This window comes from Toxorhynchites rutilus, chromosome 3 (genome assembly GCF_029784135.1).
Source record: "Toxorhynchites rutilus septentrionalis strain SRP chromosome 3, ASM2978413v1, whole genome shotgun sequence".
Taxonomy (NCBI): domain Eukaryota; kingdom Metazoa; phylum Arthropoda; class Insecta; order Diptera; family Culicidae; genus Toxorhynchites; species Toxorhynchites rutilus.
Window position 1 is genome coordinate 131,543,308 of NC_073746.1, and position 23,986 is coordinate 131,567,293.

A 23,986-nucleotide genomic window follows, 5' to 3' on the forward strand; every position below is an offset into this window, starting at 1 on the left:
CGACTGCATTCCTACAAGTGGCTTTAGTTCCTCGAGTTCATTCTCCACCAGCAGCACGGGATATATCATCCCGTGTGCATGCTTAGGTAACGGAGTGACCGCGAGTGGCAGCGCGCGCGGTTTGGTTTAAGCTGGTCAACTTGGTTTGTCCACCTCTCGATGGTAATGATGGAACACTCCGGTCGTCCCGCGAAGAATGTACTATCTCTATGCTCCGATCAGTGCAATGCAACATGTGCCACTTCGAAAGAACCATTACTCGCATGTTGTTGGAATGTTCATAGCTTGTCATTCCAGTGCTCGGTTACCATTTGGAATTTACTGAGGAATCAGAATTTACGAGGGGTAGTATTCCGAACATATAATTTCGACCGCTGGCTATTCCGAAATGAATCGCACAAATGTTATCATATTCTTGCATAGATCACAGACAATAAATTTCTGAAATTCCCCTAAGAAGGACGTCTTTCAATCAGAAATAGGTTCAACCCTCACAAAATACGCGATCGATGGTGATGGTGTCCAAAAATAAGTGAGTAAAGAAGACAAATAACAAAAAAAAAACAAATAACCCGCGCACTTTCGCGATGTAAGCGAGCGTGTGATATAAATTAAATTTATTTATGCATATACCATTTTGTAGCTCGCGAATTCAAGGGCAGTGACTGTCTGACTGTCTGGCCTTTTTGGAATCGGCATGAAATGGTAGGCAAAACTGTGAGGAATATTTTCTTGATGAGATGTGCGTTGGTGCGAGCTTCAATTTTATCGATGTTTGAAAACATAATTTGCGATGTGCGGTGACATTGCGCCGAGTATTATTACCGTATTGGATACATTCTAATATGTAAATTGTTCCGCACATTTGTTTTTTGCTTCAACCTTTGTAAACACACGAAGTGTCATACGTTTCCATCAGCAATTTCGAACGATGGAGCTTCACGTCAAACTAGTTTTCATTCTACGATAAGTGTTACGGGCAAGCTGATGTTCAATTCTTTGTACGTTTTTAAAATTCCTAAGAGTACTCATTCGTATTTTGCAGTGAAATACTTTTGTGACATCACAACACCTGACCTTTTGCGGTTCACACATAAGTGATTATTTTTCAATTCCTTTTCATTATTTTCAAATTAACTTTCTTTATGATTTATTAACAATTCACCATGTAGAATCTTGGTATTCATGACGTGGCATTCGTGACGTGACAACGCGCTTTGTGCAGAAAACCAAATTCCCAGAGCGTTGTCATGTTACAGAATCAATTGCATGTATTAAGTATGAAATATGAATGTTATGGAACTTTGGAACATTTTAACCATGAACCCTTCGCCGCTTGATATGAAATTGAGAACTCGCGACGAACCACAAAATATATATTCGATTCGTTTTATTGAGGAAGCGTTGCTCCGGTTGGGTATTCTGTCAGAAAAAATCATGAAATATTTGAGAAGTCATGACGTGATAAGCCACGCAATAAATCGTGACTATGTTTCATTACATAGGTGTTTTCCGATTGCATTCTCAGGTTGTCCATGGATATCCTCACACATATCATACTGGGGGTTCGGGTTCGATTCCCGTTCTGGACGGGTAAATTTTTGTACAAAGAGAAGTGTTTCAATTTACGCTGTAGTCATACGTATTCTAGAGTTTGCCATTCAGAATACATTAAAGCGTTATGTGGCGTAGAAATTTCTACTAAGTGCTATTAAGGTGAAGGTGGAAGCTACGCACAAATGGCTGCCACAATGGCGCTCATTTCTTTCATCTCCCTCCCTCACCCCTCGCCCGAAAATCAATAATTTTGCGAAACAGTGTGAAGAAAATGATCGTTTTCGCATACTTCCCTTCAAGTAATATCAACCAAACTCTAATCGATTACTCACAAGATATTAAATTTTCATCTGCTGTCGCTCTGTATAGTGAAAAACGTCGGAAAACTCAAGCTAATGTTCTGAAAGTTAAATTTTCATTTTTCAATCTTTGGCAATGGTTTTGTTATCGTTATCTGGGTCTGGCATCGTTATTTTTCCAACACTGATGCCAGACAACATCATCGAAACAGCTATAAAAACCACCCAATAAAATGTTATTCCTGAGTCATAGCGTTTCATGTAATGAAAATCAATAGAATAAAATTGTGTTGATATCAATACAATTATTATTTTTACGTTTAATGGTTATTTAATGTAAGTTTTAGCAACTTTAACATTGGGTAGGAAAATTGTATTGCAGAGCTCGGAACACTGCCACGGCTGCTTATGCTTTCAAAAACAGTAAACGGAAAAGTATTACATTCAATCAAAATGCCACGGCCAACGAAGAGAAGGGTTAAGGCTCTCCAACGTGAATTTGTGAAAACAATACGATCATTGAAGGAAAAGGAAGGAAAATATTAAGGAATTATCAACATCGTATTCAATTCATTCATTCGTGAAAAGTGGTAATTTTGTTCTTTATCAAAAATTTTTATTCTTTGTCAAAAGTTATTATTTTGTTCTTTATCACTTTAGGGTTATGGTTTCCATTTTAGGGTAGTTCGAAAAATCAATTATTTCCACTTTTTCCAAAAGATGATTTGTTTTTTAATTTCATTACTTTTGAACCACTGAACCATTTAGATGATCGGTATTTCAAATTGAACCAGCAAAAAAAAGGGTTTTGTGAGCGCTTTCCTACCAAAAAGCTTTTTTTGCCATATATTGATATAATTTCGGTTTTCAGGATTTATTTCGTTTCGTTGTCTTCGAAGGATGCCCATGGAAATCGTGCGTCGTCGCGTGTTGAGATATACGATAGAATAAGGTTATTTACTACAGAGGATTGTCCTCGATTTACTTCTGATGTTACCCAGAGGTATCCTCTGTCGCCGCGTGTTGGAATGTATAACAGGTTACAAAGAGAAAAACGCACGATGAGTCATGAAATATAGTGCCAGTCCAGGTTGTACTTGCCTAATGAGAATGGATCACTACTCCCAAACGCCATTCAGTGGGTTCCTGTGCAATTTCACTGGTTCATGTCAATCCCGGAAAGTAATTAAGAAGTGGTAGACTATACAAGACTATACCAAGCTCAAACTAATACTCAATCTCTTATGACAATGCAATGGAGGTGCATTTAAGTGGAAATTAGCATCTAGAGCTCGACAGTGATTCTCCACAAAAAACACGGTCTTCGACAAAGTTGTTACGTATGATAAAGCGCTCATTTTGATGTTGTCTAGAGTAAGATTACCAAAATTTTCGATGAAATAAAAAATCTAACTTCCTTATCTTTATACTGCCGTTCTACGCATAGTTGTCCCATGTTCCAAAATCAGCAACGGAGAAAAACGTAATCAATGTTTTCTAGCATATTTGTCTACCAGAAGCTTTAAGTATTTCAGTTTAGAAATACACCGGGTTTTTATGAGCAGTAAACTATTGTCTGATGAAATGTGAAGAGTTCCCCTCACTTGAATCAATTAAGCTTGATTATAAGTTTAAATATTCATGGTAGGGCACTTATGTCTAGAATATCAACATGGGACAATTGAACTTGATGTTGTTTTTCGAAATACTGGGAACAAACAATAATTTTTTTGGTGTTTTTTTCTAGTAGATTAGGCATCAAAACATCGTTTTATGAAGAAGAGAGTGATTTGCAACTCCTTTTCAGAAACTAAATCTCATTGTTAGTAGGCATTCACTAACATAGTGTACACGTGTTCTGTTAAACTTTTTTTTAAATTTTTTTGAGAATTAGTTCGTTTTTCCAAACCAGAAATGAGTGCATTAGACCTGCTGAAAGCGTGGCATTTGATTCTTGTACTTGCACCTATCTATTCATTATGAATGAAGATTTCCAGTATATTAGGCATAAAAACCATGTTTAATGAAGATAAGTGAAAATTGTCAAAAAGTAACATGGGACAACTATGCGTAGAACGGCAGTATAGATAGAGATAAATATGGCTCGACAATGTTTTAGCCTCAGTTATCTTACGCAAATTTGTAGAGCCAAGTTTTTTTTCTATCTCTTGAAATAACCGATATAGCGCTTTTTTATAAGTTGCGTTAGGTTCACCATAGAAAAACGTTTTTTTTGCTCTAACTTTCAAATTGCAAATTTTACATGCAAACGACTTTTAGAGCTTACTAAAACAAACATTTTGTGATGCAAAACATGTCAATATTGTAACTCTTCTCAAAGTTATTGATATTTCTTCCCAAAAAATACGCTCTCTTCATTCGCTTGTCATTCTTTTTGGGGCAAACATAAAAAATGGTCGATGACGACATTTGAGAGAGCAGACAGTAGAACCCCGATTATCCGCGGAATACAGGGAAACTTCGATATAACGTACCCTCGTTATAACGTACCCTCGATATAACGTCATTCGATACAACGTACATTTTACCTCGATATAACGTACACATTTCCAAAATGTAAAGGAAATTTTTTTTTCAATATTTTTTTTCTGATAGAATAACGAATTATTTGTATTGTGATGCTAAAACAAGTTTTGTACCTTCAATCAATCCCGAAATACAGCTGGTTTTGTGATTCCGGATTCTAAATCAAGCTTTAATCAACAGTACGAAGGAAAACATCATGATATTTTTATCATGAAAACCATGTTTTATCAATACAGAAAATATTGAACTATCCATCTGTATGGTCGTGTACATCAGGGATCAGATAATGTGAAAGCCATGACCAAAACAAAAGAGCATGAGTCTACCACTCACTGACAAATTTCGGGAAGGTTTATAGATTTACTAGGGAACTCGTAGTCGCGGATAAACCGCTCGCGGAAAATCGAGGTTCTACTGTACTTGACTCTACATAATGTGGGATTCCCAAAACTATGTTATTTTTTGTATTTGTGTGAACTAAAATTGTAATCATGAGTTTTTGGGTTATCACCCATCAATAAGTTTAAGTAGAATTAAGATATTGACAAATTCTGCATCGCAAAATATTTGTCTTAATAAGCTCTAAAAGTCGTTTTGACACAATTTTGATGTGGGATGATTTGAAATATAAAAGTTAGATAAAAAAACCCGTTCTTTCATGGTCACCCTAATGCAACATAGAATAAAAAGCGCTATATCGATTGTTTCGAGAGATAGAAAAAAACTTGGTTTTACAAAGCTGCTTCAAATAATTGAGGCTACAATATTGTCGAACTATATTTGTCTCTATCTTTGAAGATAAGAAAGTTAGATTTTTTATTTCATCAAAAATTTTGGTCACCTATTTTTTTTTGACAGGGTCACCATGAAAAAACGGTTTTTTTTTTGCTCTAACTTTTATATTTTAACCCCTACATCAAAATGGGACGACTTTTAGAGCTTATCATGACCAACATTTTGCTATGCAGAACTTGTCAATATCTTACCAATATCTATACTACTCAAAGTTATTGATGGGTTTTCACCCAAAAACTCCATGAATTCAGTTTTAGTTTATTCAAATAAAAAAAAATAACATAATTTTGGAAATCCCACATTATGTAGAGTCAAGTATGCTCTTTCAAATGTCGTCAACGAACATTTTTTATGTTTGCCCCAAAAAGAATGACAAGCGAATGAAGAGAGCGTATTTTTTGGGAAGAAATATCAATAACTTTGGATTGATTTGAGAAATTGACAAGTTCGGTATCGCAAAATGTTTGTCTTAACAAGCTCTCAAAGTCTTCTGAAGACAGTTTGCATGTAAAATTTGTAATATAAAAGTTAGAGCAAAAAAAAAGTTTTTTTTATGGTTACCTTATCGCAACTTACAAAAAAGCGCTATATCGGTTATTTCAAGAGATAGAAAAAAACTTTATTCTAAAAAGTTTTCTCAAATAACTGAGGCTATAACATTGCACAATGGTCCAGGAGATGCATTTAAGTGGTAATTAGCATTTAGAGCTCGACAGTTATTCTCTAGACAAAAACTGTCTTAGACAAAGTTGTTACTCATGATAGAGCGCTCGCTTTTATGTTGTCAAAAATAGGGTGACCAAAATTGTCGATGAAATATAAAATCTAACTTTCTTATTTTTATAGAAAAGATTTATCTACAAAGATGTCTCAAATAATTGGAGCTACAACATTGTTGAACTATGTTTACCTCTATCTATAAAGATAAGAAAGTTAGAATTTTTTATTTCATCGTTGGTCACCCTATTTTTGACAACACCAAAATTAGTGCTTTATCATATGCAACAACTTTGTCGAAGACAGTTTTTGTCTAGAGAATAACTGTCGAACTCTAGAGCCTAATTTCCACTTAAATGCACCTCCTGGACCATTGCGCGATGTAATGTAAATTAATGTAAATTATGATGAACGAGAGATATTGTTTTTATACAGATTTTGAGCTTATATCTGTGATGAGCTGGTTTTCGTTTTGGTTATGATAATTTGGTCACCCTCTTTCTATCAGGAATCCAAATCGTATCAAATGGCTTTATTCTGTTTGATACCCAGTAATGAAAATAAAAAAAAGTTAAGGATTTGTATCTAGGACACGACCGCATATTTTCGACGTAGAACTACGCAATTATATTATGCAATCCACTTGATATTATTTTAGAATACATCGAAATTTTTGAAGTAGATTATGTTCTTCGTTACAAATAAATTTGATCATGTTTACGTAGTTCTTGAACCGCGAAAGTTCATTCACCTGTAGTATCTGAAATGTCGATCGATGTCGAAATGTCGTTTTAGGGAAACATATTCCGGTCTGCACAACGACAAGCGAGTACAGAAGTATTCAACACCAAATAATACCCCCGATTTGCATTAGGGTAACAGCTCAGTGGGAAAAATATCCCCGAATTGCATGTATATTTGCAAAGCGGAATTCCATAGGTACATCGATTTTGATGTCTGTGTTGGGGAAACCGTAAATCGGGCCAATTAAAATTTGGCAGTGAGGGAATTTAGATAACGCTTGAAATTTTACAGTTATTCAATTGTTCATCACATGAGAAATAACATTTTATTAATTGTGATAGACGCGTAGAAATATTTCCTATCAATTGATGCAAACATCTTTACGATCTGTTATGAAATGTTCGAGTTAAAAGCATACCCTATGGTTAGCACACAAATAGCAACAAATGTATAGTAAAAAAGTAAGTTCTTCCAGTTTTCATGAATTTAAGCCGTTTAGAGATTAGTGAATTGTAATGTACAGCATATCAAACAAATTTTAGAGAATTTACGATTCGATTGGTATGCAAATCATGAGAATTCATTCACAGTGAAAATAGTTATTAATGTTAACTTTATTTCATAAAAACGTGACCTTTTTTCTGAGGTGGCACCCTTCCTGAAAGACGTAGTTCTACGTCAAAAGAACAAATTTTAATGTTAACAGCATCTAAACCCAGCCAATAAATAACTATTGGCTTGGAAACCTATAAGTTTTTTGAATCAAAATATAAAAAACTCAAAACGGATACCACATTTGTAGAGACCGTTGTGAGATCCTTGAATTTCCAATCCAAAGTAATAAATCGCTGCGTGTACAATCGAAAAATGACCCGCCGGAATCAACAAAGAAACGTGGGTGTTCGAATCTCCTCGCCGGCACTCTATGGCCGATGCAATAGTGAATTGCTAATGTCCGTCCGTGCCAATGCTGGGTACATACTAATAATGACATCATCGTGCTGAATTTTTATGAATGAAATCTACCGCTCGCGTTGGACATCGTCAGCAAAAAAAAAAAACTGGAGACAGACCGATGCCCACCAGACGTGGCCAAGATTCACGCTTCTGAGCCGATGTGTTCGATTCAATTAAAATTCCGTCGTCAATTGCAAATTGTGACATTATTAATAAAGCCTTGAGGAGGCCGATGTTTCCCGTCGTCTGCTAGGGCGGCAACAGCAGCAGCAGGTTAGGCCAGAAAACTGGTTACAGACTGATGGTGAATTTATTATGTTTTATTTTTACTTTATAACTGAAGGTATGTGTGCCACGCTGCTAATGGGTTGTGTGCGTCCTAGTTATTAAAAATTATGTGTTGGGCAATCGATTCATAATTCTCGGACAAAAATGACACGTATCTTTTGAGACTTTCTCGAATGATTGTCGATTTAAACTCCAAAAGAATGAAGACGGATGAGTTACAGATTATACCGATTACACACAATTCTAATCGTAACCATCAGTGCGTGGAAATATTTTCTGTCAACACGATTCGTGATTCGATCTACTTACGTTAGTAATAACAACAATGTTGGACTTTCAGGTTCAATGCGGATGTGTCGATAGGAACCGAAACAAATATAGCATTCGCAGAAACGATTGGGGCATAAGTTACATTTATTTAGAAGAAGACCTCGGAACGTTATTGCAATCGTGTTCGGAAGTCATTGTGGGCGGATGAAACCAATGATCCCTATGGCTTACTAAACCATTCATATTGAAGCCCTTAATCGTTGAAGAAGTTATTGCTCTGCAGTCGCCATTGGGGCGATAACGCAAATCATTGCTCACGCAATAGTCATTTTCACCGGAAGCGTTCAATAACGCAATGGTAGTCGATTTAGTTGAACTAGTGATACGGAGAAAAGGATATTTATTTTAACGGTTACTTGGCCTTACAATGTTCGAGGCACGCTATTTTATCTTGTAATGAAAATTGGAAAGCTGACACTGAAGAAGTCCAAGAGTTCGTTTTGTGTAATCCACACATAGCTGAACATTTTCAAAACGAAAAAAAAGTGAATCATTTATAAAGTTCATCCTAGCGTAACGAATAAAAATGAATCAGTCCTATTAGTAATGCCAACAGAAATAACCGCTTGAAAAGGCTGAGAAAAATTCGCAAAAAGCCGCGATCGACCATCGAAAACGAGGAGCAACGGCCATCAGCATTATGGCCGATTTGATTAGTTTTAGTAATTGCCGGTCAGCAGCAAAATTCGCCAATAATGGCCTGTTCTTTAATTACTATGACTGCTGTTGCTACCATTGTTAATGAAGCAACGTTTTTTTCCTCCTCCTCCTTTTGTCCAGCTCCACTCTCTACATTTCAGCTTTATCTGTGCAAAAATATGAAGCCAGCAAGACTTCCTGCTTGTTAAGTTTGCGAATTTGGTGGTTTTCTTCGAAGCGTTCTTCGACATGGTCCAAATCGCGTACCATGCGGTGTGTCCGAGATCGAAGAACGCCAAAAGATCGATTATAAGCGAGCGGAGAGTGGCGAGAAAGGAAAAATCGCGAAACTTCCGGAGTACAAAAATGCCTTGGACACGACGTCATCCGAAGGTCAATAAAACTCACCATCTTATTGTTCGCGTTTCGCAAACGCTGCAACAGCGCTTCGGACCTAGGTCCCGCGCGTAACACACACTTGGGAAAGGAAGCACTCCGAGTCAATTATGATTCTGACCTCGTAGCACCGCGCTCGCGTTGATCCACAACGGGCAGGCAAGTAAGATGAATGGCTACACTTTGAGTTCTTTGCGTATTCTTTTTTTCGGCGGTTGCCAGGAGAGACCTTACAGTGACCGGCCGCAGAACGAATGCGCGAAATCCAATAAATCCGACAACATCGTATTTATGTCGAAAGTGTCTCTTTTCAATAGTGTCATCTTTTTATAACGTAAAAAATAACACAGAATTGTGTCGGACACTGTATCATTTAAATGCTGTGCAACACACATACACAACCGGTCGCCGCTGACAATTGCTCATGGTTTTGCCGACCGGTAATTTAATTTTGATTCACTTCCGGTGCCGATGACTGAGCATTCTTATCAATTTCAGCTCAACCGTAGCAACCACAGTGACCACAGTGATTGATTTTTCTCTGTGAGCAGCGTTGCAGGATATTCGTCGAGGCTGCCTTCCGCTAAATGCTTTGAGGATGGGATTAGGTAAGTGTAATTTTGGCAACTATCAACTAGGGCGTTGTTAGTGTCTCCAAAGGGTGGAAAAGAAAATCGGATAGTAGAGCTCAAAATATGGGTCATGGCAGTTAAGCACGTTTTTATTGTGCTCTAAAACATGGCCCATTTAACGACTCGGAATCAGAAGTTTATCATTTACCAAAATACCTAGCCCCGCCATGTGACATAGCGGAAATAGATAATCGCCAACATCTGCTTTTAGAGGCACTACTTTCGTTAAGGTTATGAGTTCTGTTTGTTAGTCGTATTTGATGTCTATTTTTTGACGTAGGACTATGTCTTTGATTTCTGTACGATTTCAAATCATAAAGTCTGTTTCAGTTATAATTTGGTCGCATTGCGATTTTGCGATCCTTCCTCCAGACCACGTTGGGTTCTCAACGCGAGTGTGCAGAATTTTTTCCCGCTTTTCGCGTTCCATCGTCGATAGCTTTCGAATGTGTCCTTCAATCTTGAAGAAATTTTCACTATTGAATAAACAAACCATCCGGATCAAAACGCTGCCAACAGTCTTTCGATGTAACAACTAGGGGCGCTGCAGTGAATAAAAATAATCGACCTAATATTAAGGGAAACATACTTTATTACACAAAATCGTTGTTGCGATATACAGAGATACAAACTCGTAATCGTACCCCATTGTGCAGATCTCTTTTTCTTCTTTTAAAAGTCGAAAATCCAGTGGAAATGTGAAAAGCTTTCGGAACATTCTATTCAGATAAACTCATAGTGTCATATTAGAGTGAGAAGGTTAGTTATCTGTTTTCAGAATAATGGTTTGTATTTCTCTAAAAATGGCGAATGTATGAAAATTGACTCAAACTCATATTCGTACGTTGGTTGAAATTTCAACTTGATTTCGAAGGCGTTGATCAATTCCAGAATTCCATCTTTAGTGTGATAACCCTTGTTCATTGCAACTGTCTTTAGCTGCTTTTAGCCATTATCTATGACTTTTTAAGTGTATTCATAAGGAATATTCATCCATGCATCGTTATTTGTATAAATTTGATGGTTTCTTACTTTCCTACCCTGATTACTCCCATAGTTTTTTACCGGGATTCATGTGGGGAGATTGTGGAGGACTACCAATAACTTTTAAGCAATTGTAATGTAACCATGTGCGAACTTTGTGCGCTTTGTGCTTTGGGTCATTGTCTTGGTGAAACTTGAATCATCGATCCCATCCCATTTTGATGACACTTTGCTTCATATTTCCTTCAGGATGTTCAACTAAACATTTTGATTCATTACACCATCAATGACAACCCAATTGTCAATACATCCACCCTCATACCATCCCTCTACCACCACTTGTTTTCGACTTTCAAAAGAAGGAAAAGGAGATCTGCATAAAGGAGTATGATTTCGAGTTTGTATCACTGTATGTTATACTATATACCGTTAAATGTAAAATTTATTATTCATTTTTTGCTTGAAGCACAAACAGTGAAGATACTAAAACAAATAAACAATAAACGGATAAAGTAGGCACCACCTTGATCAAAAAGTGATTTTTATCAACCTATCAACTATTACAAAATATATAGTATTTATAATTAATAGTTCCGGAATCTCTTACAAACCGTTTGAAATTCAGTTCAGTTCATATGACAATCTAGAGCTTTCCTTTCCTGAACAGTTACAAAAACTCAATTCGAAAGCAATCGTCCTCAAAGTCCTACGTCAAGTTTCGTTCAACTTTTTTTAAAGAAAATATGCCATTTTGTAGCAGCGAAACAATTGGATTTTTAATATTATGTGATACGCATAATTATAATGACAAAATGAATATAGGTGTGGACTACATTTGACAGCAAAGAAAGCAAGGAAGGACATTTTTCATTTGATATCCATATTGCAGCAGTTGCATCAAAAAAGTAATTAGCCATTTTGTGATGGCGATCATTTTGGATTTGCATTTTCCATAAATTACAGTGTTCTACTAGTAAAGCCCTTCCATTTAATACCCATATTAATAGGGTTTTGAGAGAATATGTAGTCCGTTATTTCGTAAAGGGTGCGTCACATCAAATTGCATCACGGAAAAAACGCTGTAGAAATTTAATTTTTAGGAATTATATCTTCAGCTTTCGCTTATAATCAGATAAGAGTGTATAGATCACGTTGGCCATGCTTCACTGTCAATTTTTCGTAAATTTGGAAAAATGTCGTCGAATGAAAAAGAGCGTCGTGAATTAATCCTGCGCACTCATTTCGAGAATCCGGAGTTGTCACATCGGGACATCGGTAAGATGCTGGGAATCGACCAATCCACGGTCAGCAGAGTACTAAAACGATACTTCGAGAACCTAACCATCGACCGGAAGGTGAAAAACGGCAAAAATGGATGCTCCGTCAGTGAAAAAGATCACAAGCGCGTAGTTAAGCAGTTTAGACGTGATCCGAGAAGTTCGGTCCGGGATGTCGCCAATAAGCTGAATTTGTCAAGTTCATTCGTCCAGCGGACCAAGCAGCGGGAGGGCCTGCGTACATACAAGGTTCAGAAGGCTCCTAACCGCGACGAAAGGCAAAACATGGTGGGGAAGACGCGAGCCCGGAAGCTGTACACCGAAATGCTGACGAAGCCGCATTGCCTGGTAATGGACGACGAAACCTACGTCAAAGCGAACTTTCGTCAGCTGCCGGGCCTGTTGTTCTTCTCCGCAGAGGACAAATTCAGCGTTCCGGAAGAGATTCGCAAGCAGAAACTATCCAAGTTTGCCAAAAAGTACATGGTGTGGCAAGCGATCTGCTCTTGCGGAAAGCGGAGCGCCCCCTTCGTGATGACCGGCACGGTAAACGGGCAGGTTTACCTTAAGGAGTGCCTACAGAAGCGCTTACTACCACTATTGAAGCAGCACGAGGGCCCGACCATCTTCTGGCCGGATCTCGCTTCGTGCCACTATTCAAAGGACATGTTGGAGTGGTACGAAGCCAACGGGGTCACCTTCGTGCCAAAGGAAATGAACCCGCCCAACGCGCCGAATCTTCGCCCAATAGAGAAATATTGGGCGATTATGAAGCAGGCCCTCCGGAAGAACCCAAAACTTGTCAAATCGGAGGCGGACTTCAAGAGAAAATGGATTTCTGTTCAAAAAAAAATACTACAACCTGACGTTGTACAGAACCTTATGGACGGGGTAAAGAGGAAGGTGCGAGCATACGGGCTTGGGCTCGAAGTATGAATAAAAAGAAAATGCCAAAAGTTGTTTAATAGTTTTTATTTTGCTATCTAAAATGACAGAGAGATTGTTCCAAATTTCAGATCAGTCGGTCAACAAAAAGGGGGTCAAATTTCTATTAATTTGGGACAACCCTATAGACAAACATACAGGTCAAGCTAAATAAAACCATTTAAAAACGTTGTTAAACCACTGAAGGAAATGAAAGGAAATGAATGAAGGAAAGGGAAATGTGGTTAAAATGAACATCCTAAGAAAAATACTGTCGTTAACGTTCCCTGTGGAACTTTTGCCGTCTCCACGTATGCATTAACTGCGTCATTTATTAATACTTAGTTGAGATTTCTTAAGCCAAATTACACGCCTTGAATGTATTCCGAGGGGTAGGCTCTGGAATACGCGTGACCACAGTGCTAGTCGAAGGAAATTTCATTGACGAAAAATCCCCCGACCAGAACGGGAATCGAACCCGAACACCCGGCATGATAATGTGTGACGCTAACCACTCGGCCACGGGTGCACCATTTGTCGAAGGTATCAGGTCGAATAATTTAAATTTCACGGGAAATTCCTTAAATACGATGCACGCAAAATTACATCCGAATGAGTAACGTGAGATAAATTTCTATTTTATTTTAAATTTTAAATTTGACAGTTTTTCCATAAAAGGGTGTCTTAAATAGCTTCTCAAATGATCTAAAAATAGGATAATCAAGAAGTATCAATTGGTGTTTAGTTAAACTATCGAAGCGTTCATTTTACCAATTCTGTTCATTTTAACCGCATTTCCTCTGCCACTAACATTGTGAAGCCTGCTGTGCAAATCAGTCGCATGTAAATAGCTCGCTCGAAATGCAAATGCAGTGCAGAAGAAGAGAAGTAAGATATTGCAACGTAAGCTCCGATTTTGTACCGGTTGGAGTATTAACGGTCATTTGTCTGCTCTCAGTCACCACAGCAAAGAATCATACCAATCTTATGCTTTATTCAACCATGTATCGTTTTACACTTTTTCTTCACGTGATTCTTGTGTGATATACACGAAAATGAATTTTAAATTGTATTGTTTGTTATAAAAATTAATAAAAAATACATGAAAATACATGGTTATTTAAACAAGAAATAAACAGATTCTATTTAGCTTTCATAACCTTCCATGATACATGCTCTTCCAAGGCAAATTAATTCCGACCGGTGCGACACTCGTATACGACCGAAAAGGGTTAAAGGAAATTTTCCTTGTGATATCATTCAATTACGCTTCGGCAATCATCCAGCTAGTGACCAGTTGGTGGCGGCATGGTGGGCATCCAAAATGGCTTTTTTCAAATTATACAAATTGTTCTTTTTCAAAGTTAGAGGTAAAAGAACTGCAAAAGTTTAATATTCAACTCTTTCTCTTTGATTCTATTCAATTTTTCGACTGAGCTGATATTTTGCATAGGGTATTACAAAAATAAATGAAAATATATTTAAACATTATCCAATAAAGTTTACATTTTCGACATATTTGTTGTTGGAAATAAGCAATTATCCTGAATCAATTACTCTTGTGATTGTGATTGTGTAGTTAATCCTGAAGTGCTCTCGTTAGCGATTCCATTTCATTCCGTTAGAGCGATTCCATTTGAATTCGTAGGTCGATTTTTTTGTGTATTTCCTGTCCTCTACTCGTCAACTTATTATTTTCGATCTCAACATATTTCATGTCTTAAATCGATTTAAAATATATTTAAAATTGATTGCTGATTTGAAAATTTATATTATTTTTGTCCAAATGTTACAATAAGAAATATTTGTTATGTGCTGCAACATCCAAAAGAATTCAAGTATCAAGAGATTATTTTCTGAGAAAATTCTTCTCGAAAAATAAATAAATCATAATGAGATTTGTTGTAATGTACTTTTTACATAACCTAATACCATAACAATTAACTGCAACACTTTCAAGCATTCAAGCATTGCTGTCGAAAATTATCTACTCCTCCGGAAAATTTTCTTCTAGTTTAAAAAGACTCGATAAATATTGAAAAACGATTAAAAGTTGAGAAATTTCAGTCATTTGTATTTTAACATCACTGTATCTCAGAAACGGTGGCTTTTGGCAAAATTTAGCCGCAAACCTTTTTGACTGGAAATTATGCCTACTTTAATAAAATCGGGTCCATAAAAACAATTCTAAGAAACATTTCAACAATTTTCAAAAATCCAGCTCTTCTGAAAAAAATTATAATTTTTTTGTCCATTATTTTTCCATTTTGGGGCACTGTGCAATAAACTTCATTGGTTGTCCGCTGCCAATCTTGATAAATAGAAAAAAATAAAAACACTTGTTTCAGAAAATTTAGTTTTAACTGTTTTTTTTTCGAAATAAAATTGAAAAATAACATTTTTTCAACAGTACATAAAACCTCAATAATAACCTAAAATATTTCAGACGATACCAAATCAATTGGAGAAATTGTTTGTGAGTTTCTGAGTTTTTGAAAATTTTCAAGCAATCATTGCATAGGCTCTTCTCAGTACTAATTTTGCTCGAAACATCGTTACGTTTGAATCGGTTGTACCCACATAAAGAGGTGAATACAAAGTATGGATGTTGTGAGTTCCATAATGGTATCCTAATGTCTGTCATATAGATAATGATAAATACCATCAAATTACCTAAACTTTGTTATTTTCGTTTTTATCCGGAATTAATTTAGACCCATAAAGGTTTATCGAAATTGCAGCTTACAATTGATAGTTTGTATTTTATTTCTAATGAGGCAGTTATCCTTCGTCAACAAATATATTGTTGCTCTTAAAGAACCTACGTTGAGCCTAATGCACTTTTAATCAACAAAAGATCCCATTCCGTAGATTGTGGTATTCGGCCGAAAAGCTGCTATCATTTAATGGGACTCTAAAATGGCTAAAAAAAGTGCTGCTTTCCCGAAAGCTCACACCGAGTGGCCTCCATCATCATTAGTGTCATCGCATTGGTTTATCGCTGGCCGAGGATCTTCCAAGCGGATGGGGAACACAACAGGATAACAGTGCTAGCGTAACATAACCGCTCGTATCCCAAAACGACCGATTTGAATTAAGCAGCGGCAGCGTCTCAAAATGAGAATGCGAAAATGAGACAACTAGTTTTGAAAACGTTGCACTATTCCGAGCATCCAATTATGATCACCTTCGGGAAGGGAACCCACCAATGCGCTTTTGGGAAAGGGTGAAGTGATATCTTCGAAAACAATACACACAGAAACTAGCAGAGAGGGAAAACGGCCAAACATGATGAAACAGAAGACGGCCGAGAAGCAATAAAAACAAATTAAACCAAAATTAAATTAAAATTAATTAACATTATGCAAAAATGCACAGCAAATTATCAGTCAATTTAATTTTATCCCTTTTGCAAAAAAAGAAGAAAAAAACAACACAATGCTATGTTAGTTCCAAGAGAAGAGGGGGTGGGGGATGGAGTGCGATGTCGGTGTGAGCTTGAGTTTTTTGTTCCAGGGGAATCTTTTTTATTGTTGCTAACTCATTCCTCGATGCGCTCAGTCAGAGGTACATTTTTTGCAGGTTTATTCTTACTTTTGTTGAAATGGATATGCGAAAGCGATGTGCAGGTGAATAAATCATTGGTGTCGTTCTGGGGTCGTTCTCCTAGTGGGGTTACCTCTACCCGGAAAGGAATTGGGCCCAACACACTTCGAAGTGTTTCCATTTTTTTGTCAGTTTTTTTTATTTGATAGGTTCCTTTGATTCCGTTCTGGAGAGGTGATAGTAATGTTTAACAATTCCATTTTTACATATCATTGAATGAATAAATACAGTACTCGTTCGTTAACTAGGCTCGTATCGAATTCTACTCGCTAACTGGGTTGACATGTGAAACGTCAACTAAAACTGAAGGAAAGAAAACTTGTGCGCTTCTGAACGTTCCACTTTGGCCATCAAACTAGTTTTCTGTACCAGGGCTGGGAAATATTGAGCTTGTTAAGTAATATTGAAAATATATTTTTATCAGAGTAACGCGTTTATTTTGCTTGTCGATGCAGTTATTTTTGAAGTTACTTCGAATGGGCAACGTAAATCGCTTGCTCAAGCGGAAATGCCAACAAAAGAGCAAGATCTGCATGCACACTCACAGCTAAGGATTGCATAGACTTGGACGGCGAGGAGGCATTCTGCAGAATTGATTCGACTAGCGAATGAAAACTTTGTCAGCCAAAGCTGGATGTTGGCAATTTCATCCGCTAATCCTATAGCACAGTTTGATCCGTTTGCAAAATGAAGCTCGAAATATTCCCATTGCGGTCGTATCTTGGACACCACCATTTTATGTTCGTGTGTTCGGAATTTGAGTCAAAAATTAAATGTTAAATGTTTGAAATTTGAGCCAAGACGGTATTTTTTTACATCGGAATTGGAGTATTTTGAAACATTTCTGACAAGTGGAATTGGAATTGCATAACCACTATGTAAAATGAAAGCATTTTAACTGAGACGGAAACCTTGCATGCATGAACAATTTATTTTCTTGTCACTATTATGAACATTCTGTACTTCGTTATCTTCCTCAACGAATTTCTCCGTTTCGTCAGTGTCCGAGAATGATGCTGATAGTGAATGAACTGGTATATTTATATCAATGAATGACAAAACTAGGGATATTTTCTCTTGCTCACATTCCCGCAAAAACAACGCAAAACAAACGAAAAAGAGAATGGACAAAAATGGATGAATCAACTGTGAAAAGCTTGCTGTGATTGTGAGGTTAGGCGTTGGTTAATTTTCGGTATACCGAAAGCGGTGACCGGAATAAATCGCCACAGTAAACAACTGCAACAGAAACAACCGCTTAGAAAAAGTGTAGTAGGCTAGAAATATTTGGCGCGGGAAAAACATCATGTGCCTCACATTTCTATTATAAATTTATTCTCTTGTTCTCGTTTTTCGAAATTTATTCTGAGGACAATGTAATGGGGACGAAGTCCCCATTTGGCGAGGATAAGGAATCGAGGCGGCCCATGCCGCCAAGATGACGCAATCCGAGTCCACCGCCGACCCGCCGTCGGAAGCGGCGGTGTCTCGCACGCAAACCTGGGATCCACTGATTGCCCGGTTAGTTTGAAACATAGGATACGATCCTTTAGCAATGTCCGACCGAGCTCTAGCGAGCGTCGGACGGTATACGTCTGCCCGGGGCGTTACGTTTGCCTGGGGCGATACGTTTGCCCGGTTAATTCTTGTTTTGAAATACAATACCGCGCCACAATATTTATAGCCTACTACACATTTTATAAGCGGTGGTTTCTGTTGCAGTCGTTTTCTGTGGCGATTTATTCCGGGAACCACCGAAAGCAATGGTATAATGAACGAATGTGGTCGGAAATTCAGCTGAAAAGATTGATGTGATACAGATATTTCCAAACATTGGTCTGTACAGTGTAACGTTTCTAATTGTTATTTACTGTTGTTCATTTTGAAATTTGGTATACAAAAGGATTTCGCTAAAGTGTCATGCAATTTCATGTGTTTTTCTCACATTTGTCAAATGTCTCTCACGTATTTTGACAGTACATGAATATGACGTCTATTATTGATACATAACTGCTTTTTAACTGCACTGCAGTCCAATTGACGCATACTCCAGTTACCGAACGAATACTGTATATGAATCTATACTTTTCGTGATCCCAGTGTTTGTGTGGCTCTAGATAGCGAGCCGTCAATAGTACATGTTAACACGTATTCTAAGGGTAAAAGTACACTGTTTTATCAAAGCCAAACAGCTGACACATACTGACAGATAACATTTGATCAACAAGAACAGATCAATTTTTGACGTAGGACTACGTCTTACATTAAGGGTGCAAAATCAGAAAACGATCACGTTTTTATGAAATAAAGTTAACGTTAATAACTATTTTTGCTCTGCGAGCAGATTTTAACGATTTACATACCAATCGAATCGGAAATTTTCTTTGATTTGTTTGATATGTTATGCTTTACAATCCCATAGTCTGTACATGGCTTAAATTGATAAAAAATGGAAGCATTCCTATTTCCCCATACATTTGTTCTGTCCATTTGTGTGCTTTCCCGAACAGAGATGTCAATAACGGGTAACTTATGCAGCCGCTATAATAGAAACAGTGTGGAGGCGATCTGGCGTAGTGGTAACATTCGTACCTCTCCCGCTCACGAGTTCAATTCTCACTCCCGACATTCTTCTGAAATGGAAGTAAAGTTGCGAACCAGCCAAAAGTGTTGAAATTCACTATAATACAGAAATTATAAAAAATAATAGAATAGAAACAACGCAGGGGGATAGCGAAAAGAGAATACTTGCGAAGTAAACTCCGCCATTGAATGGTGAGTAAGCTGTCGCTTGCGTATAAGTATTGCGTCTCCTCTGAGGGAAATTCTCACAATTTTTTCGGTGCCCTAAACAACAAAGGTCGCCATTCGTATTTACTCTCGTGTGCGTCGATTCTGTTCCGATGCAACAAGCTCCTTGCTTTATTGACGGGATCGAGAGTCTAGGAACGATTTTTCATAAACGGTCATTCTAGCGATGTTTCATTTTGACGTAGGACTACGTCTTTGATTTCTATATAGGAAGGTCACTCTACGAAAAATGTAACGTTTATTAAGAGTTTTCAAATGCATATTACGCAGAATCGTTCTTCCGATATATATTATAATATATACCATTGAACGGCAAATTTATCCAGCATTTTTTCGCCTGAGACATCCACAGTGGAAATAATAAAACAAGTGAGAAATTTAACAAATAAAAGAGGTATGTTTGCGAACGTATGCGACGGTAAAACATGTATTATGCATTCTTTCCTTCAACATCGTTCCCATGCATGTTGTATGCAACACGAAATTGTGTGCATTAATTCCTTCTATCAAACAAATTAGCTTGACATTTTTTGAATGTAAATATGTTAAGTCAGGGGTTTTCAGGTTTGTTTTATGGCAGAGCACTTTTTATAGCAAAATAATTTGACGGAGCACTGCATTTTTAATCAATAAAACTAATCTTATTTGCGTTGACATTACCCAACTGGGAACAACTCTATTTCGGTTTAGAGTCGCAGTTACACGACATCTGACCCGGAGTAACAAGATAAATCACTATATGCCCAGTGGAATGAAATTAAAGATTTTTTTTTTCAAGGTGGATTTTTAGGCGAGAGCATTTGCTATAATTTCGCGGAGCACCACATGAAAACCCCTGGTATAAGCAATCAGATGCAGCATTTCATGCATCACTCAAATTTCATGCATGATTTCATCAAAGCAACGAGGGAAGTGTCACCCATACAGTGATCGTTCGTTAATTGGACCGGAAAATCATTACAATTATCGAATTTTACTCGCCAACAGGACTGCAAAACAGCAAAAGTAATTGAAGTAATATAACATCTATTATTGATACATAACTGCTTTTCAGTCCAGTTAACGTACGCCGTGTTATAGATAAGTCCAGTTAGCGAATAACTTCTGTATATGACGAACATCTTAAGGTGACGAACATCTTAAGCGAGTGTCTTCCGGGCTGCGGCAACATGGACAATTGTACAGCGGAAAATGATATCAATACTAGGAGGATGGCAGCGATTATCATGCGAGGACTTATCGAGATCGGCATTACATTGCATTACAAAAATGAAACGAAATGAAATATTAATAATCTTCATGAATCATATTCATAATTCTCAATTACTCAATTCCTCCTATGATAGATTATACAGTAGAACCAATACGACTTGTTTGTGATAGTCTTCAGGTGAACATTATTTCACCGAAAAAGCTATTGCTCCCGATGCCTTTGAATAAGACTAATAATAAGAATAAGACAATGGAAAGAAATCACAATACGATAGCTACTCATTAAAAATAAAGCAATTCATGATTTCATGTGTATATTACCTCAAAATATCACGAAATCATGAGTATTTTCAACTTGTTTTTTTTGTTTCTTCCCCATAAACATCATATTCAATGATCTTCATTTTCAGTCAATGACGATATATATTTTTTTTGTTTACCGATCCACATATACTTCATCTACCATTCAACCCTGTTATGTGTGCCAGAAGCCTTTTTTGGTTCATTACAAAACGTTTGACGGTTATGAGTACACATAGCAAACAGCTCTTTTCATGGCTACTTTTTGGAGTTTCAAAAGAGGTAAACTAACAGCTTTTTGAACAATGATAATAATTAAATTTTTAAAAAACAACTGTTCTGAACAATCACAGTCCTACGTCAAACTTCCGTCCGTGCCCCTAGGTTCAGACCCTTCTACTTTTTTTTATACAAAACATTTGCTGACATACGTTTAATGTTTCAGTCAAATGTTTCCATGTTCGATGTTTGACATCTTCTACCACTGTTGATAATCTAAGAGTGACAAACGAAGTAGTCAAATTTTAAACAAAATTTATCAAAATTTAAAAGTGTCAAATATTTGACCTCCGATTAAACTGTGTGCTTTTACCTTAATTGAGGGGCTCAGAATGCAAGGGGTGTAAGTGACTTGATCGATTTCTCTTCATCAACTTTTTATTTAGTTAATAACTCAACTGCAAAAACGTTCCAATTTAAGTTTGCTATACAATCCGATAGATGAGGTTCTGACCTATCTTCCACATTTTCAAATACAGCTGGGAATGTTTTTGCTGCTAAGTTATGACCAAAAGAGAGAGTCGATGTAGAGAACTCGATCAAATCAAAATCAAAACACCCCTTTCATTCTGAGCCCCTCAATTGATTTCTGCATGGTGGTTTAATTGCACGCTCTATGTACTTCCAGAAGGTATTTTTTTCAGTTTATCCGCCGAGGGCCACTGAGATTAAAGAACAAAAAGAGTTGATTTCAATTACGAACCTACTAGAATTCTCATGACATAATGCAGTTCCGTTTTCTTCTGCGCGATACGGGAACCGAGATGTGTCCGATTTTGAAGTCAGAACGAAGAAAATACATATACTCGGTGCATTCCGAGCGGAAGACGAGCCACGAAGTCGTAATGAGACAGGACGGCCGAAAGTCGGTTGAAATGTGATAGTCATTTGTGGATATTTAAAATATAACTTTAATGATATTTACCTTGGTTCCGAAATTTTTCCTGGTAATATAAAAGCTTCTGATGCAGCTCTGTGTAGCTACGGATAGCACCTTTCTGTAGAGAGAATGAGGAGAACGAGGTATAAGGTTAAAATTAACATTGAGATGAATGTTGTTAATCGGTTGGTATTTGACTAATTAGTGCAGAGTCGAGCGCCTTTCAATTCACCCTAATTGCCGCTCAGACTGCTTGCTGTCATGGAGACGATGATCTCTTGTGATAATGTGATAAAATGCATTTCATTACTTGCGGTGCAACGGGACCGTTCGAATCGGATGGTAGTAAATGGTATCATTAGTTACCTAATGATGGACTGTCAAGATAATTTAGATATATTTTTCAGATGTTTGATAAAATAATTATATCAACGGATTCCGTCACGATACAGAATGAATGCTTGTATTTCCCCATTGACGGCGAGTTGTTGGAAAAATCGAACAGCAACTTCGATTATGTTTCATGTCTTTTGGAAGCAACAATATGATATTGTTCTGGCATCAAATGATATCTTAATTTATTAGGTACTACTTACCATCTGTATAACTTTATTTAGCAACAAATTCGGTTTAAAGCAATGAGGTGCGGAAGGTGTTTTCAATTTCAATAATCAAACCCAATAAAATACATTGGAATCCGTTCATAATGACATCGAAGGGAATTGACAAACGCGTCATAATAAACGGACATAATTTATTGAAAATGGATCATAAAAGGTGACATGCCACTGTGAAGGAAGTCATTATATCCGACTAAGAATTTCCAAACCAAACTTCGTTTTGTAATTACGTCATAATAAGCGATTGATAATTATAACCGGCATCATAATAAATGGATTCTACTGTACAAAAATATGTAAGCTTTTTTACAATATTATTTTGATAAAAATAACATACATTGTGATGTGCGACAAAAATTTCCCGGAAAATGGCTGATTTTGAAACCATAATTCTTGAACATTCGGGTTTTTTTTAGCGCCAATGATCAAAATTACACCAATGGCTTTCGTTAAAACAGATGGATGGGTAAAGTCGTGGATGGCTGTCAATTTAAATATTTTGTATTATTTTCATTTGTTCGAAATTCTCAAATAATAATTTGACTTGTGCGTGAAATAATCTTCCTCTTCATGAACATTTTGGTAGTTCTGGAAAGAACTTTTAGTGTTGTCATTGGCGTTGGTGGCGCTGGATCATAGCTTTGGTACTGTCGATGGTGTTGCCGGTTTCGATTTTGGTTGGATGCTGATGAGTTTTTATTTTATTTATACACATTTTCTCAATTACAGCTGGCTTCTTCTTTTTTTTCTTGGCTTGTTTATCCAAGCTTTGAACTAAGACGTCCATTCGACGGGGATGTATTGGCGATGATGATGAAGATGATGGTTTGAGCTATAGATGCTTATAACATCTTGGAAAACTAAACATAAATTTTCATCTCCCGGCCTTGAGGAAGGCAATTTGGACGCCCTCGCCGCCGTCGACTGGTTGCTAGTCGGATGACTGGGAATGATGTTTTAGTGAGAGAGTTTGGTTTCGATGCGCACAACAGTCGACTGTAAACGCTTTAAACTGAAACACTGAAGTAGTTTTTAAGTATATTTTGGCAAAATTATATTTCTAACGCTCTCAGAAACATCAATATCTAATTACACTAAGCAGCATATTCTACCGAACAGAACAGAACTGGTCATGAGCATTGAAACCAATTTCAATTCTAGTTTTCTTGAAACCTAAAAACACAGCTCTCAC

The 23,986-nt window shown here is 37.0% G+C and overlaps 1 long non-coding RNA gene across 1 annotated transcript in view; it reads right to left on the reverse strand.

The window, feature by feature from the left end:
- Positions 1–22,286, reverse strand: part of LOC129778319 (uncharacterized) — a 113,382-nt gene extending 91,096 nt beyond the window's left edge. Inside the window, exon 1 of the long non-coding RNA XR_008743419.1 lies at positions 22,220–22,286. This is a non-coding gene — a long non-coding RNA (uncharacterized LOC129778319). The remainder of the gene's footprint in view (positions 1–22,219) is intronic.
- Between the last annotated feature and the right edge of the window lie 1,700 nt (positions 22,287–23,986).